Source organism: Oncorhynchus gorbuscha, linkage group LG15 (assembly GCF_021184085.1).
Source record: "Oncorhynchus gorbuscha isolate QuinsamMale2020 ecotype Even-year linkage group LG15, OgorEven_v1.0, whole genome shotgun sequence".
In the NCBI taxonomy this organism is placed as follows: domain Eukaryota; kingdom Metazoa; phylum Chordata; class Actinopteri; order Salmoniformes; family Salmonidae; genus Oncorhynchus; species Oncorhynchus gorbuscha.
In genome coordinates, this window is record NC_060187.1 from 80,943,338 (window position 1) to 80,960,037 (window position 16,700).

The 16,700-nt window shown below is 41.4% G+C and overlaps 1 protein-coding gene across 1 annotated transcript in view; it reads left to right on the plus strand.

Annotated features, from left to right (window-relative positions):
* Positions 1-3,345: 3,345 nt before the first annotated feature.
* Positions 3,346-16,700, plus strand: part of LOC123998192 (ceramide synthase 2-like) — a 49,291-nt gene continuing 35,936 nt past the window's right edge. The window contains exon 1 of the mRNA XM_046303207.1: positions 3,346-3,920. The gene's annotated coding sequence lies outside the window, so the exon portion shown is untranslated. The remainder of the gene's footprint in view (positions 3,921-16,700) is intronic.

Genomic DNA, 16,700 nt, shown 5'->3' on the forward strand with positions numbered 1-16,700 from the left:
TAGGTTAGCCTATATTGTATTTTTTAGGTTAGCCTATATTGTATTTTTAGGTTAGCCTATATTGTATTTTTTAGGTTAGCCTATATTGTATTTTTTAGGCTAGCCTATATTGTATTTTTAGGTTAGCCTATATTGTATTTTTTAGGCTAGCCTATATTGTATTTTTAGGTTAGCCTATATGGTATTTTATTAGATTAGCCTATATTGTATTTTTTAGGTTAGCCTATATTGTATTTTTTAGGTTAGCCTATATTGTATTTTTTAGGTTAGCCTATATTGTTTTTTTTTTAGGTAAGGCTATATTGTATTTTTTAGGTTAGCCTATATTGTATTTTTTAGGTTAGCCTATATTGTATTTTTTAGGCTAGCCTATATTGTATTTTTAGGTTAGCCTATATGGTATTTTATTAGATTAGCCTATATTGTATTTTTTAGGTTAGCCTATATTGTATTTTTTAGGTTAGCCTATATTGTATTTTTTAGGTTAGCCTATATTGTATTTTTAGGTTAGCCTATATTGAATTTTTTAGGTTAGCCTATATTGTATTTTTTAGGTTTGCCTATATTGTATTTTGTAGGTTAGCCTATATTGTATTTTTAGGTTAGCCTATATTGTATTTTTTTAGGTTAGCCTATATTGTATTTTTAGGTTAGCCTATATTGTATTTTTAGGTTAGCCTATATTGTATTTTTAGGTTAGCCTATATTGTATTTTTAGGTTAGCCTATATTGTATTTTTAGGTTAGCCTATATTGTATTTTTTTAGGTAAGGCTATATTGTATTTTTTAGGTTAGCCTATATTGTATTTTTTAGGTTAGCCTATATTGTATTTTTTAGGCTAGCCTATATTGTATTTTTAGGTTAGCCTATATGGTATTTTATTAGATTAGCCTATATTGTATTTTTTAGGTTAGCCTATATTGTATTTTTTAGGTTAGCCTATATTGTATTTTTTAGGTTAGCCTATATTGTATTTTTAGGTTAGCCTATATTGAATTTTTTAGGTTAGCCTATATTGTATTTTTTAGGTTTGCCTATATTGTATTTTGTAGGTTAGCCTATTTTATTTTTTTAGGTTAGCCTATATTGTATTTTTTTAGTATTTTTAGGTTAGCCTATATTGTATTTTTAGGTTAGCCTATATTGTATTTTTTTAGGTTAGCCTATATTGTATTTTTAGGTTAGCCTATATTGTATTTTTAGGTTAGCCTATATTGTATTTTTTTCTAGGTTAGTCTATTTGTATTTTTTAGGTTAGCTATATTGTATTTTTAGGTTAGCCTATATTGTATTTTTAGGTTAGCCTATATTGTATTTTTTAGGTTAGCCTATATTGTATTTTTAGGTTAGCCTATATTGTATTTTTAGGTTAGCCTATATTGTATTTTTTATTAGCCTATATTTTTTTTTAGGTTAGCCTATATTGTATTTTTTAGGTTAGCCTATATTGTATTTTTAGGTTAGCCTATATTGTATTTTTAGGTTAGCCTATATTGTATTTTTTTAGCCTATATTTTTTTTAGGTTAGCCTATATTGTATTTTTTTAGGTTAGCCTATATTGTATTTTTTAGGTTAGCCTATATTGTATTTTTAGGTTAGCCTATATTGTATTTTTTTAGGTTAGCCTATATTGTATTTTTAGGTTAGCCTATATTGTATTTTTTAGGTTAGCCTATATTGTATTTTTTAGGTTAGCCTATATTGTATTTTTAGGTTAGCCTATATTGTATTTTTTTTAGGTTAGCCTATATTGTATTTTTTAGGTTAGCCTATATTGTATTTTTAGGTTAGCCTATATTGTATTTTTAGGTTAGCCTATATTGTATTTTTTTAGGTTAGCCTATATTGTATTTTTAGGTTAGCCTATATTGTATTTTTAGGTTAGCCTATATTGTATTTTTAGGTTAGCCTATATTGTATTTTTAGGTTAGCCTATATTGTATTTTTAGGTTAGCCTATATTGTATTTTTTAGGTTAGCCTATATTGTATTTTTTAGGTTAGCCTATATTGTATTTTTTAGGTTAGCCTATATTGTATTTTTTAGGTTAGCCTATATTGTATTTTTTAGGTTAGCCTATATTGTATTTTTTAGGTTAGCCTATATTGTATTTTTAGGTTAGCCTATATTGTATTTTTAGGTTAGCCTATATTGTATTTTTAGGTTAGCCTATATTGTATTTTTAGGTTAGCCTATATTGTATTTTTTTAGGTTAGCCTATATTGTATTTTTTAGGTTAGCCTATATTGTATTTTTAGGTTAGCCTATATTGTATTTTTAGGTTAGCCTATTTGTATTTTTATAGGTTAGCCTATATTGTATTTTTAGGTTAGCCTATATTGTATTTTTAGGTTAGCCTATATTGTATTTTATTTAGGTTAGCCTATATTGTATTTTTAGGTTAGCCTATATTGTATTTTTAGGTTAGCTATATTGTATTTTTAGGTTAGCCTATATTGTATTTTTTTAGGTTAGCCTATATTGTATTTTTAGGTTAGCCTATATTGTATTTTTAGGTTAGCCTATATTGTATTTTTTAGGTTAGCCTATATTGTATTTTTAGGTTAGCCTATATTGTATTTTTTAGGTTAGCCTATATTGTATTTTTTAGGTTAGCCTATATTGTATTTTTTAGGTTAGCCTATATTGTATTTTTAGGTTAGCCTATATTGTATTTTTTTTAGGTTAGCCTATATTGTATTTTTTAGGTTAGCCTATATTGTATTTTTTAGGTTAGCCTATATTGTATTTTTTAGGTTAGCCTATATTGTATTTTTAGGTTAGCCTATATTGTATTTTTTAGGTTAGCCTATATTGTATTTTTTAGGTTAGCCTATATTGTATTTTTAGGTTAGCCTTTTGTATTTTTTAGGTTAGCCTATATTGTATTTTTAGGTTAGCCTATATTGTATTTTTTTAGGTTAGCCTATATTGTATTTTTTAGGTTAGCCTATATTGTATTTTTTTAGGTTAGCCTATATTGTATTTTTTAGGTTAGCCTATATTGTATTTTTTAGGTTAGCCTATATTGTATTTTTTAGGTTAGCCTATATTGTATTTTTTAGGTTAGCCTATATTGTATTTTTTTAGGTTAGCCTATATTGTATTTTTTAGGTTAGCCTATATTGTATTTTTTAGGTTAGCCTATATTGTATTTTTAGGTTAGCCTATATTGTATTTTTTTGTCGTTTACGCACTAATAGTTGGTAATGTAAATAGCCTTAATCACACCATTATTATAGAGAGAAGGGTAAAAGTAATTATTGATGGCCGGAAACAAAATGCGGATGTGTGTGTGTCAGCTAAGTGTTCTCGTGTGCCTCAACGTCATCTGTGACTCTTCCTCCCAGTTATTTTCTATTTCACTCCTAGTCTCACCCCTCTCGCGGTCCGTTCTCCAGACGCAGCAGCTCGGCTGGTATACGCCTATTACCGGCCAACCACCCTGTCCCCCAGAGAGAAGAGAAAGAATACATGGGACACAACGAAAGATAAATGATCCTAGTTTGTAGTTTAGATGTATCCAGGACAATCAGAGCGGATATCCATCGACACAGAAAGAAACCCCGCCTTTACTCGTCTCGCGGTCTCTCAACTTCTCCCACCTACTCTTTCTTTTTATCTCAATCCTTCTCTCTATTGAAATTGTTTTTGACTGGATGGAAAGATGTGGATAAACGGCGGAAGTGGTCAGGTCGGACCCTAATCTAAAACAACGAGACACCCGGGCCGTCACGAACGCAGCAGGCAGATTATATTCAACAGGACGGAGCTATACTTTCTCCGGTTGGACTGATTTTCTGCTCAGCAGTCGAACTTTCTGAAAATTGCATATAGGCTACCGCTTTCTGTTCCGTGTGCTCTAACCCAAAGTCTCATACATCGCCTTGGACCTCAGTGAGAGGGGATTGGGACCAACGTAAGTACCGTTATCTCAATCACATCAATAAGACTGTTATTGTGGTATAAACTGAATAACGGTTTCGTCTGAATATGCAGTGTTTCTACAATAGCCAGTAAGTACTCTGTTGTCTGTTCAAGTGTTGAAGGTTTTCAACCTAATCCTACCCGTAACCCTAACTTTAACCACACGGCTAACCTTATGCTTAACCCTAACATTAAATTACAAACAAAAGGCTTATTTTTTTCATGAATTTTTACAATAGCCAATTTTGACTTTGTGGCTGCGCTAACCTTTCGGTTATCTAGGCATGCAGCCCATAATGAAGCGCGATCACTTGGACACGAGTCATTACGCAAGACACGTACGTTTATCCTATGATTAAGGAACGCGGTTTGGGTCTTTGCGTGTCAAAAAAGATACACTTCAAATAACACTATTTGATGTGTCAAATAAGCTTGTTGGACCTGAATATGACTGCACGTCACATAATAATTTAAGGCGTTCATAAAGCTTTTACGTAGGTATTACACATTGATTACACTATCACTCGTATGTCATATATCACAAAGATTCACCGACACGTATGCTATGATGCTGGTAAAGTGGTCTCGCGCACCTACAACGCTGGTCATAAAAAAAGCTAGCTAGCTGATGGATGCAAACAATGTTCTTCCCCAAAAACGTAGCAAAACGACATCATCTGTTTCAGTAGCTATAGTTAGACAATTAACTATATAGCTAGGTGTCATAATTTAAAAGGACCCTAATTTATAACATTTTTTATTTGATTAATGGTGGTCGGACCCATCTCTGTGAAGCTCGCCACAATAACGATTAGCCACAATACTGGACATTGGGGTTAGCCAAAAGAAAGGTATGTCATTGACAGTGACGCAAATCGCTCTCATAATTAAATAGATCATGCGAATGGAGTTTGGAATGTTGTTATATAAAATCAAAAAATATTATAATTTGTACATTTAAAAAATATATGTTGATATTACACTGGAAAAATTAGACTTTAGCGTTGCATTGGGGGCATACTTACCTATGGATTGTGGATCAATGACATGGGGTATCAGTCTATTCAGTGACACCCAGAGAACATTAGCGTCGTAGCTCTTATTGTGGGACTTTGAAACATCTGTGAATTGAACCACATTTATAGTCAACCTACTATGTGTTTATGTGTAATTCTGTGTTGTTGTTTTTGTTGCACTGCTTTGCTTTATCTTGGCCAGGTCGCAGTTGTAAATGAGAACTTGTTCTCAAGTGGCCTACCTGGTTAAATAAAGGTAAAATAAAAAATGTTACAGTCACAGTCCCGCTATAAGAGCTACAATGCTAATATGTGCGTAAACTCTTCACAGTTGTGTTCTGTGGGTGTCACCGAGTAGACTGATACCCCATTTCATTGCTTCACATTCCAACTTTGTTTAACATGATCTAGTCTAAATATGGCATGATTCCAACAGTAACCTTCTGCATCACTTTCAAATAGGTACTTTTATTTTGAAGGCAAACCGCAAATTCCACGATTGTGCCTAATCCTTATTGTGGCTAGTTTCACAACACATAATCATTCCAGTCAAGCCTCACTCCTCTGTCATCAAATCAAATGTTATTTGTCACATGCGCAGAATACAACAGTGAAATGGTTACTTTCAAGCCCTCAACCAACAATGCAGTTTTAAGAAAATCCTCCAAAAGGTAAGAATAAGAATAACAAAAAATTAAAGAGCAGCAGTAAATAACAATAGTGGGGCTGTATACAGGGGGTACCGGTACAGAGTCAATGTGCGGGGGGCACCGGTGTCGAGGTAATTATGTACATGTAGGTAGAATTATTAAAGTGGCTATGCATAGATAATAACAGAGAGAAGCAGCAGAGTGTGTTGGGGGGGGGGGGCAAAGCAAATAATCTGGGTAGCCATTTGATTAGCACCGATCTGATAGAAGTGGACAGGACAGCTGGACCTCTGATGAAGCTAGCTGGCTGCTTATAACGTTAGCTTTGGACAACAGGGTTAAATAGCTGGTTAGCTATTTATTTCCATAAACTGAAGTTCAATTTCAATAAGCGAACAACAAGTGGCTACCAAGCTAATACTTACTCACAAGGATTCAACAGGCGAACAACAAGTGGCTACCTAGCTAATACTTACTCACAAGGATTCAACAGGCGAACAACAAGTGGCTACCTAGCTAATACTTACTCACAAGGATTCAACAGGCGAACAACAAGTGGCTACCTAGCTAATACTTACTCGCAAGGATTCAACAGGCGAACAACAAGTGGCTACCTAGCTAATACTTACTCGCAAGGATTCAACAGGCGAACAACAAGTGGCTACCTAGCTAATACTTACTCGCCAAGGATTCAACAGGCGAACAACAAGTGGCTACCTAGCTAATACTTACTCGCAAGGATTCAACAGGCGAACATCAAGTGGCTACCTAGCTAATACTTACTCGCAAGGATTCAACAGGCGAACAACAAGTGGCTAGCTAGCTAATACTTACTCGCAAGGATTCAACAGGCGAACAACAAGTGGCTAGCTAGCTAATACTTACTCACAAGGATTTCTAATTCATTGCTAGGAATAATGAAAATGACTGCAGTTTCGACTGGTCATTGTTTTCAGGCTGGTTGTATTGTTGCTAGTGTAACAGTATAGACTTTGCGTCCGTCCCCTCGCCCCGACCTGGGCGCGAACCAGGGACGCTCTGCACACGTCAACAGTCGCCCTCGAAGCATCGTTACCCATCGCTCCTCAAAAGCCACGGCCCTTGCAGAGCAAGGGGAACCACTACTTCAAGGTCTCAGAGCAAGTGACATCACCGATTGAAACGCCACTAGCGTGCACCACCGCTAACTAGCTAGCCATTTCACATCGGCTACACTAGCTAGGTACCAAGCTAAAGCTAGGGTCCTCAGAAGTTGCGGTCAAACAAATAATGCCTTAAAATTAATACCGTACTGTAAATATATCATTTGTGGCCGGTGTGCGCTTGTTTGCAGACTTTTTATGTACAGCTTTGACAGTGCTACTGACAGTAGTGGTGGCGCTTGGCTTGCACGTGCAAATTCAGAACACACAACATTCTATAATAGAATTGTGTTATTTGACGTGTCAAATTAAAAGCTTATTTAATGTGTCAAATAGTGTTATTTAATGTGTCAAATAGTGTTATTTAATGTGTCAAATAGTGTTATTTAATGTGTCAAATAGTGTTATTTGACTTGTATCTTTTTTGACACGCAAAGACCCAAACAGTGTTCCATATATGATGAGACAATTGTGAACTCTGAAAAATATGAAGTCAAATCATGACGTCAGTGATCTTCAGGTCAAAAAGTCTGAGTTCTGGAAAGCGGTTCGAGTTCCTGAGTTGGAATTCCGAGTTGGGTTATTTTTCAGAGTGGGAGCTTGTTTTTTTCGAGTTATCAGTTGTTTTGAACGCACGGAAGTCAGAGATTTCCGAGTTCACAGATGTTTTGAACACGGTATATGGCCTATTCTGTTTGGCTCCTTCTGACAAATTGTAAAATAAAAAAGCTTAAACGTACAATATGCAGAAATCGCTCAGCCTGGTTGCTAAAATTCTAATACTTTGCCTAATTTCAGTTTATGTGACAAAACAAGTGAAGTTAATCATTTCACAATCCAAACCACTGTGAAATAAATACATTTTCAATAACCCCAAATATTGAATTTTCAGCAGGAGAAATGGAGAAATGAACAGGAGAAATGAAACAGGAATGGGAAGCATATGGAGTGGCATGTAGCAATGAATAAGATCAAATTCATTAGCTTAAACCTCATATTTTACTCTTCTTAACTTTTATTTTAAACCATATCTTAAACTTTTGACTGTCAGAAATGCATCCTTAGTAAAAAGAACAGGTAAAAAGTGCTCACACAGACAGCATGATGTCACACAGACAGCATGATGTCACACAGACAGCATGATGTCACACAGACAGCATGATGTCACACAGACAGCATGATGTCACTCAGACAGCATGATGTCACACAGGCAGCATGATGTCACACAGACAGCATGATGTCACACAGACAGCATGATGTCACACAGACAGCATGATGTCACACAGACAGCATGATGTCACTCAGACAGCATGATGTCACGCAGACAGCATGATGTCACGCAGACAGCATGATGTCACACAGACAGCATGATGTCACACATACAGCATGATGTCACACAGACAGCATGATGTCACACAGACAGCATGATGTCACACAGACAGCATGATGTCACTCAGACAGCATGATGTCACTCAGACAGCATGATGTCACACAGACAGCATGATGTCACACATACAGCATGATGTCACACAGACAGCATGATGTCACACAGACAGCATGATGTCACACAGACAGCATGATGTCACACAGACAGCATGATGTCACTCAGACAGCATGATGTCACACAGACAGCATGATGTCACACAGACAGCATGATGTCACACAGACAGCATGATGTCACACAGACAGCATGATGTTACACAGACAGCATGATGTCACACAGACAGCATGATGTCACTCAGACAGCATGATGTCACACAGACAGCATGATGTCACACAGACAGCATGATGTCACACAGACAGCATGATGTCACACAGACAGCATGATGTCACACAGACAGCATGATGTCACACAGACAGCATGATGTCACACAGACAGCATGATGTCACTCAGACAGCATGATGTCACACAGACAGCATGATGTCACTCAGACAGCATGATGTCACACAGACAGCATGATGTTACTCAGACAGCATGATGTCACACAGACAGCATGATGTCACTCAGACAGCATGATGTCACTCAGACAGCATGATGTCACACAGACAGCATGATGTCACTCAGACAGCATGATGTCACACAGACAGCATGATGTCACACAGACAGCATGATGTCACACAGACAGCATGATGTCACTCAGACAGCATGATGTCACACAGACAGCATGATGTCACTGATCTTAAACACACTGATGGATCAATAGCTGACTGTTAGAGTCCCAACTCTCTACCCTGCATCCATCCATTAGGCTTTACTCCTTCAATCACTTGTAGTTTTTATGTGTACATTTTATTGCATGTCTGTCTGTGTGTGGCCCTCTAATTTCAGTAAAGTGCTCTTTTACAGGGTCACAGCAAGGAGTACAGTCCAACATCCTCTGCCTCTGCCAGTTGGAGAGGGAGACAGACAGAACAGAATATTGCTGTTAAAAATGTCTCAGGCATGACCTGCATTAAAGTGAATTTTCAGTCATAATAATATAACATCAGTGTGACTGGTGAGGATACAGAGGGTCACGCTCTGGATCTCTAAACCTTCTAATCCGAGGTCATGAAATCCCATTTGTAGTTTGAGATTAACCAAACCAGAATGTGGACTTTAATCTGGTTGTGGATTGTATTACTTCAAATCATTTAACCTGACATAATTTAGACCCACTGTTGGACAAAGTCTATCTTGTTCAAGAGATTTTATCTCAGTAGGCCAAATCCTAATTTGAGGTCTGCCTGTCACGTCAACCTCCCATTGACTGGAAACATGATTTACAACATGGCAGTCTCAGTTATGAATGCTGATCTCAAATTACAATTAAGGTCACTGAAACTAGACAGGTCTCTCTCGCTCTCTCTCTCATATATATATTGCTCTACACTTCTCTACTCTACTCTGCTCTACACTGCTCTACTCTATCCTGGTCGTCTCTGTGTGCCAGAGGATGTATGATATGCTTTATGACTCACCATGAATAGACGGTTTCCTCTGATAGACCAACAAGCACTCTCTCCCTCCCTCCCTCTCTCCCCTCCCCCTCTCCCTCTGCCCCCCAGGGGTTGAGAAACTCGTATGTTAGTGTTAGTCTGCTTTGACTACTCACATTCTCCTGTCAGACAGTGCCACAGAAACAGAGGGAGGAAGAGAGATGGCACTTCCACTCTCCCATCCAGCCAGAGAGGAATCCTCCGTCTGATTGGCTCAGAAAAATGGCCAGAGTCCGGTCACATGATCCTGTCAGCCAATAGGAAGGGGAGTTGGGCTTCTGTCAGGAAAAGTGCTGTTGCAGGCTGGGTCCTCTGGCTGACCTGAAAAAGTATTTTTCTTTGATGTGTTGCGATGTGCACACACACACACACACACACACACACACACACACACACACACACACACACACACACACACACACACACACACACACACACACACACACACACACACACACACACACACACACACACACACTGACGCTCTTAGACTCAAGAACACTGGTATTGACTGAAATGTCACCACCATGTTTCTAATGTTTATCTAAATGAAATCTATGATTCCTCCCATGGAGAGACCTCTAGACCATACGTTAGCATACTGAAACCCCCAGGCCTACTCTACTGTTTACTGCAGGTACGGCTGCTTTAGGTCCACATGATATTGTGAGTTGGGACCAGAGGTTATCACACAGGGAAGTGAGACCGGCCTTTATTGCTTCTCTGCTGTGTGTGATGTGTTATGATCTTTGGACTGCTCTGTGGCTCTGTTTTGTAGCAGGGAAGATCCCTGTATCTGTGCTGTTGTGGTTAACTCTGCCTAGAAGACTCACCTATACAAGAATCAACTGTCTAAAACACAGTAGGACAGAGGAATTTCTATATCTACAATGTTTGTTGCTTTTAAGAATTGTCTGTGAGAATGAAATTGTCTAGGGCATTTGGAATTTTTCTTAGGAGTGTGCAGTAGTTGTAAGCAGTGTACTGTGTCCTACCCTCCTCTTTGCTCTGTGTACATCTGCTCATTCATGTTGTGATCTTCAACAGCATTTTATAGAGTTCCTTTCTACATTTCTGGAATAGCAGGCAATCTGGGTGATGTGCTCTAAAGGCATGGAAAGTACAAGAGTTCAATATCTCTGCTAGTGTGCTCACAGAAAGTCAACAGGGTTATTCACCTGTCCAGCCCCCCCCCCCCCACCTCCTGTCTGTGTTGTGGAGGTGTTGATTTCCCAGTGAATACATGGACCCCCCCCCACCACCTCCTGTCTGTGTTGTGGAGGTGTTGATTTCCCAGTGAATACATGGACCCCCCCCGACCACCTCCTGCCTGTGTTGTGGAGGTGTTGATTTCCCAGTGAATACATGGACCCCCGCCTCCTGTCTGTGTTGTGGAGAGGTTGATTTCCCAGTGAATACATGGACCCCCCCCCCCCCGACCACCTCCTGTCTGTGTTGTGGAGGTGTTGATTTCCCAGTGAATACATGGACCCCCCCCCGCCTCCTGTCTGTGTTGTGGAGGTCTTGATTTCCCAGTGAATACATGGACCCTCCCTCCCCCCACCTCCTGTCTGTGTTGTGGAGGTCTTGATTTCCCAGTGAATACATGGACCCTCCCCCCCCCACCTCCTGTCTGTGTTGTGGAGGTGTTGATTTCCCAGTGAATACATGGACCCCCCCCCCCTCCTGTCTGTGTTGTGGAGGTGTTGATTTCCCAATGAATACATGGACCCCCCACCCCCCACCTCCTGTCTGTGTTGTGGAGGTGTTGATTTCCCAGTGAATACATGGACCCCCTCCCCCGACCACCTCCTGTCTGTGTTGTGGAGGTGTTGATTTCCCAGTGAATACATGGACCCCCCACCTCCTGTCTGTGTTGTGGAGGTGTTGATTTCCCAGTGAATACATGGACCCTCCCTCCCTTCCTCCCTGCCTCTGAGTTCAGCAGGATGATGTTGTATCAGTAATCCCATGATGCTAGCAGGAATGCTGTGCTGCAGAGGAGTGACAGGTGAAACAAAAGCACTAATGCTGTCTCAATAGCAGCAGCAACCCCCCAGGACTCAGTGTCATCAACCTTGCAGCGTTTCTACAACAGGGTGCAGGGTTTGCCAAAACCTGCATCCTATAGCCCACGTTGGAGAAACTACTTTTGACACATCAACATGTCTATCTCACCACTTCTTGTTTTTAACATCATCTACACTAATCCCAATAGATTGGATAGGTGGAAGCTTTATAGCAGAGGTCAGGCTGTCCTGTCCTCTTCTATCAGATCAGTGCTGACAGAGGAGATGAGATGACGAGAGGAAGGCATTTTAGAGTATTGAGATACACCCCTGATGAAGGAAAGGAGATGAGGAGGGGAAGACGATTGAGATGCACTCTCTCTGAGTTGTGACAGGAAATGTGTCTGGTGTTGATGGGTAACCTGCTATGATGTGGAATTAACTGAACAATGACAGTGTCTCAGGGGAGAGTGTGTGTGAGAAGGGAAGGCTTCTGTAGACGTAACTTAGTGTTGTAACTTCATTTACCGTCTTGTTAGTGTGCCTGGTGTATGGGGATCCACGCCTATGTAACCTAAGCTATCCAAAGCTAGCCCAGCGTTAGCTAACATTTTTATTGAAGCTCAAAGGGTCAGTTCTGTATTAGCCGGTAGCTCCTATCCATTTCAATGTTAACCAATGTGAAAAGCCCAGTTCATCTCAGTGTATGCTACCGTTGGGTGTCAGCGGCACTCCCTTCCCTGGCTGTATATCAGTCTTTAATGTGTGCGTAAATCCAGCTGTATAGTTGAAAGAGAGCCAGGCCTGCTCTGTGTCTGGGTCTGGGAGTAATGTTAGGCAGGGAAGGAAGGAGAGAGCCAGGCCTGCTCTGTGTCTGGGTCTGGGAGTAATGTTAGGCAGGGAAGGAAGGAGGGAGCCAGGCCTGCTCTGGGTCTGGGTCTGGGAGTAATGTTAGGCAGGGAAGGAAGAAGGGAGGCAGGCCTGCTCTGTGTCTGGGTCTGGGAGTAATGTTAGGCAGGGAAGGAAGGAGAGAGCCAGGCCTGCTCTGTGTCTGGGTCTGGGAGTAATGTTAGGCAGGGAAGGAAGAAGGGAGGCAGGCCTGCTCTGTGTCTGGGTCTGGGAGTAATGTTTAGGCAGGGAAGGAAGAAGGGAGGCAGGCCTGCTCTGTGTCTGGGTCTGGGAGTAATGTTAGGCAGGGAAGGAAGAAGGGAGCCAGGCCTGCTCTGTGTCTGGGTCTGGGAGTAATGTTAGGCAGGGAAGGAGAGAGCCAGGCCTGCTCTGTGTCTGGGTCTGGGAGTAATGTTAGGCAGGGAAGGAAGGAGGGAGGCAGGCCTGCTCTGTGTCTGGGTCTGGGAGTAATGTTAGGCAGGGAAGGAAGAAGGGAGGCAGGCCTGCTCTGTGTCTGGGTCTGGGAGTAATGTTAGGCAGGGAAGGAAGAAGGGAGGCAGGCCTGCTCTGTGTCTGGGTCTGGGAGTAATGTTAGGCAGGGAAGGAAGGAGAGAGCCAGGCCTGCTCTGTGTCTGGGTCTGGGAGTAATGTTAGGCAGGGAAGGAAGGAGGGAGGCAGGCAGCGAGGTAGGCATGGAGGGAGGGAGGCCTCGCTCTGCCTCTCTGAGCTTCCGTCAGCTGGGGAGGGAACCTACTCAATGAGGCAAATCCTGGAGGGATCAGGGAGGGGGAGTGGATAGGGGACGGGTTTGGGGGTTGAGGAGAATTGGGGGAGTGGGTTAGGTAGGGTGTAGGAGGGTGGCGTCAGAGAGGATTAGGGTAGTGGTTTGGAGTGGGTTTAGGGTGCAGGGTTTAGGGCTGAGTGGTGATAGGGGAGTGGTGTGTGGGAGGACATTCTGACTCAGCACAGATAGATGATTCACAGCAACAAAATCTGCCATGATTCATACCGTCCCCCACTCAACTCCCATCCCCATCCTACCACACCCAAATCACAGTCAAAGTAAAGCTTCTCTCTACTTTTCTCTCTCTGAAACCACGAAGCGCCTGTCATAAATCAGGAAGCCAAGTGTTTGTTTCTTGGGCATTAGGAATGTAACTGAAGAAGTGCCTCAGGCCTTGAAAAAGAAGAAAATAACTTATTGAAAGGAAGGTGATATCATCTTGCAACGTGGTCTCAGAGCATTTTGTATTATTCTGTACGTAAATCCAAAACACGCCATTTATACCGAACAAAAATATAAAAACATAACATGCCATAATTTCAAAGATTTTACAGTTCATATAAGGAACTTGTCAATTTAAGTAAATTCATTAAGCCCTAAAATATGGATTTCACATGACTGGGAATACAGATATGCATCTGTTGGTCACAGATACCTTTAAAAAAAGTAAGGACGTGGGTTAGAAAACCAGTCAGTATCTGGTGTGACCACCATTTGCCTCATGCAGTGTGACACATTGTAACGCACTTCTATGAGTAGTGGGTGCGGAGTCAGGCGCAGGGGTCAGAGGGTAAAGGACAATTGTTTTTTATTCCGCAGCAGGAAAGCGGTCACGCCAAAACACCAGGCACATAACAAAGACCGGCCCAAAAACAGGACCCAACCAGACCGGAGAAAAACAAGAAAATCGCACAACCACAAACACGAACAGAGGAAATAAGCCATCGGGCATCACCGGCTTCAATAGCCCGACTAAACCTAAACAAGAAACAGGTGAAACCAATAAGACAAAACCAACAGAAAAGGAAAAGGGATCGGTGGCAGCTAGTAGACCGGTGACGACGAGCGCCGAGCGCTGCCCAAACAGGAAGAGGAACCACCTTTGGTGGGAGTCGTGACACACATCTCCTGATCAGGCTGTTAATTGTGGCCTGTGGCCCAGTCCTCTCCAATGGCTGTGAGAAGTTGCTGGATATTGGTGGGAACTGGAACACGCTGTCGTACACGTCCATCCAGAGCATCCCAAAGGCGCTCAATTGGTGACATGTCTGGTGAGTATGCAGGCCATGGAAGAACTGGGACAGTTTCAGCTTCCAGGAATGATGTATAGATCCTTGCGACATGGGGCTGTGCATGATCATGCTGAAACATGACGGCAGATTAAAGGCACGACAATGGGCCTCAGGATCTCATCACGGTATCTCTGTGCATTCAAATTGCCATCGATAAAATGCAATTGTGTTTGGGTTGGCTGAAAGGTTTAGGGGAAGGGTTAGCTAACATGCTACATCAGCAAAAAAAAAAATGTCCGTTTTTCAGGACCCTGTCTTTCACAAGATAATTTGTAAAAATCCAAATAACTTCACAGATCTTCATTGTAAAGGGTTTAAACACTGTTTCCCATGCTTGTTCAATGAACAAAAACAATTCATGAACATGCACCTGTAGAACGGTCGTTAAGACACTAACAGCTTACAGACGGTAGGAAATTAAGGTCACAGTTATGAAAACTTAGGACACTAAAGATGCCTTTCTACCGACTCTGAAAAACACCAAAAGAACTGGTCATCTGCGTGAACGTGCCTTAGGCATGCTGCAAGGCGGCATGAGGACTGCAGATGTGGCCAGGGCAAATAAATTGCAATGTCCGTACTGTGAGATGCCTAAGACAGCGCTACAGGGAGACAGGACGGACAGCTGATTATCCTTGCAGTGGCAGACCACGTGTAACAACACCTGCACAGGATTGGTACATCCAAACATCACACCTGCAGGACAGGTACAGGATGGCAACAACAACTGCCCGAGTTACACCAGGATTGCACAATCCCTCCATCAGTGCTCAGACTGTCCTCAATAGGCTGAGAGGGGCTGGACTGAGGGCATGTAGACCTGTTGTAAGGCAGGTCCTCACCAGACATAACCGGCAACAACATCGCCTATGGGCAAAAACCAACGGTCGCTGGACCAGACAGGACTGGCAAAAAGTGCCCTTCACTGACGAGTTGCGGTTTTGTCTCACCAGGGGTGATGGTCGGATTTGCGTTTATCGTCGAAGGAATGAGCGTTACACCAAGGCCTGTACTCTGGAGCGGGATCGATTTGGAGGTGGAGGGTCCGTCACAGCATCATCGGACTGAGCTTGTTGTCATTGCAGGAAATCTCAGCGCTGTGCGTTACAGGGAAGACATTCTCCGTTCTCATGTGGTACCCTTCTTGCAGGCTCATCCTCCAACAGGACAATGTCACCAGCCATACTGCTCGTTCTGTGCGTGATTTCCTAAAAGACAGGAATTTTAGTGGTCTGCTATGGCCAGCGAAGAGCTCGGATCTCAATTCCATTGAGCATGTCTGGGACCAGTTGGATCGGAGGGTGTGGGCTAGGGCCATTCCCCTCAGAATTGTCCGGGAACTTGCAGGTGCCTTGGTGGAAGAGTGGGGTAACATCCCACAGCAAGAACGGGCAAATCTGGTGCAGTCCATGAGGAGGAGATGCACTGCAGTACTTAATGCAGCTGGTGGCCACACCAGACACTGACTTTTGATTTTGACCCCCCCTTTGTTCAGGGAAACATTATTCCATTTCTGTTAGTCACATGTCTGTGGAACTTATTCAGTTTATGTCTCAGTTGTTGAATATTGTTATGTTCGTACAAATATTTACACATGTTAAGATTGCTGAAAATAAACGAAGTGGACAGTGAGAGGTTGTTTCTTTTTTTGCTGAGTTTAGTTGCAAAGTAGCTATAAAGTAGTTGCAAAATTGGCAATTAGCTAAAATGCTAAAGTTGTCTGATGAGATTGAAACACGCAACCTTTGGGTTTCTAGATTATTATTATATATATAGATGTTTGTGTTACTAGACGTTTGCATTATACTCCCACCCATCCACCCCTAACAACCACCCTCCTTTTGTTTTTGCTTTAAGTAACCTTATATCTTACATAAGCATACCAAATATAACATATCATACTCATTTGAGCGTTCCGGATTTATGTTTACTATGTTGCGTCTAGGCTATGAGACCAGACTGGGATATCAGTGAACAACAAATGCTGTGGTAACAGCTACGAAGGCGCCAGG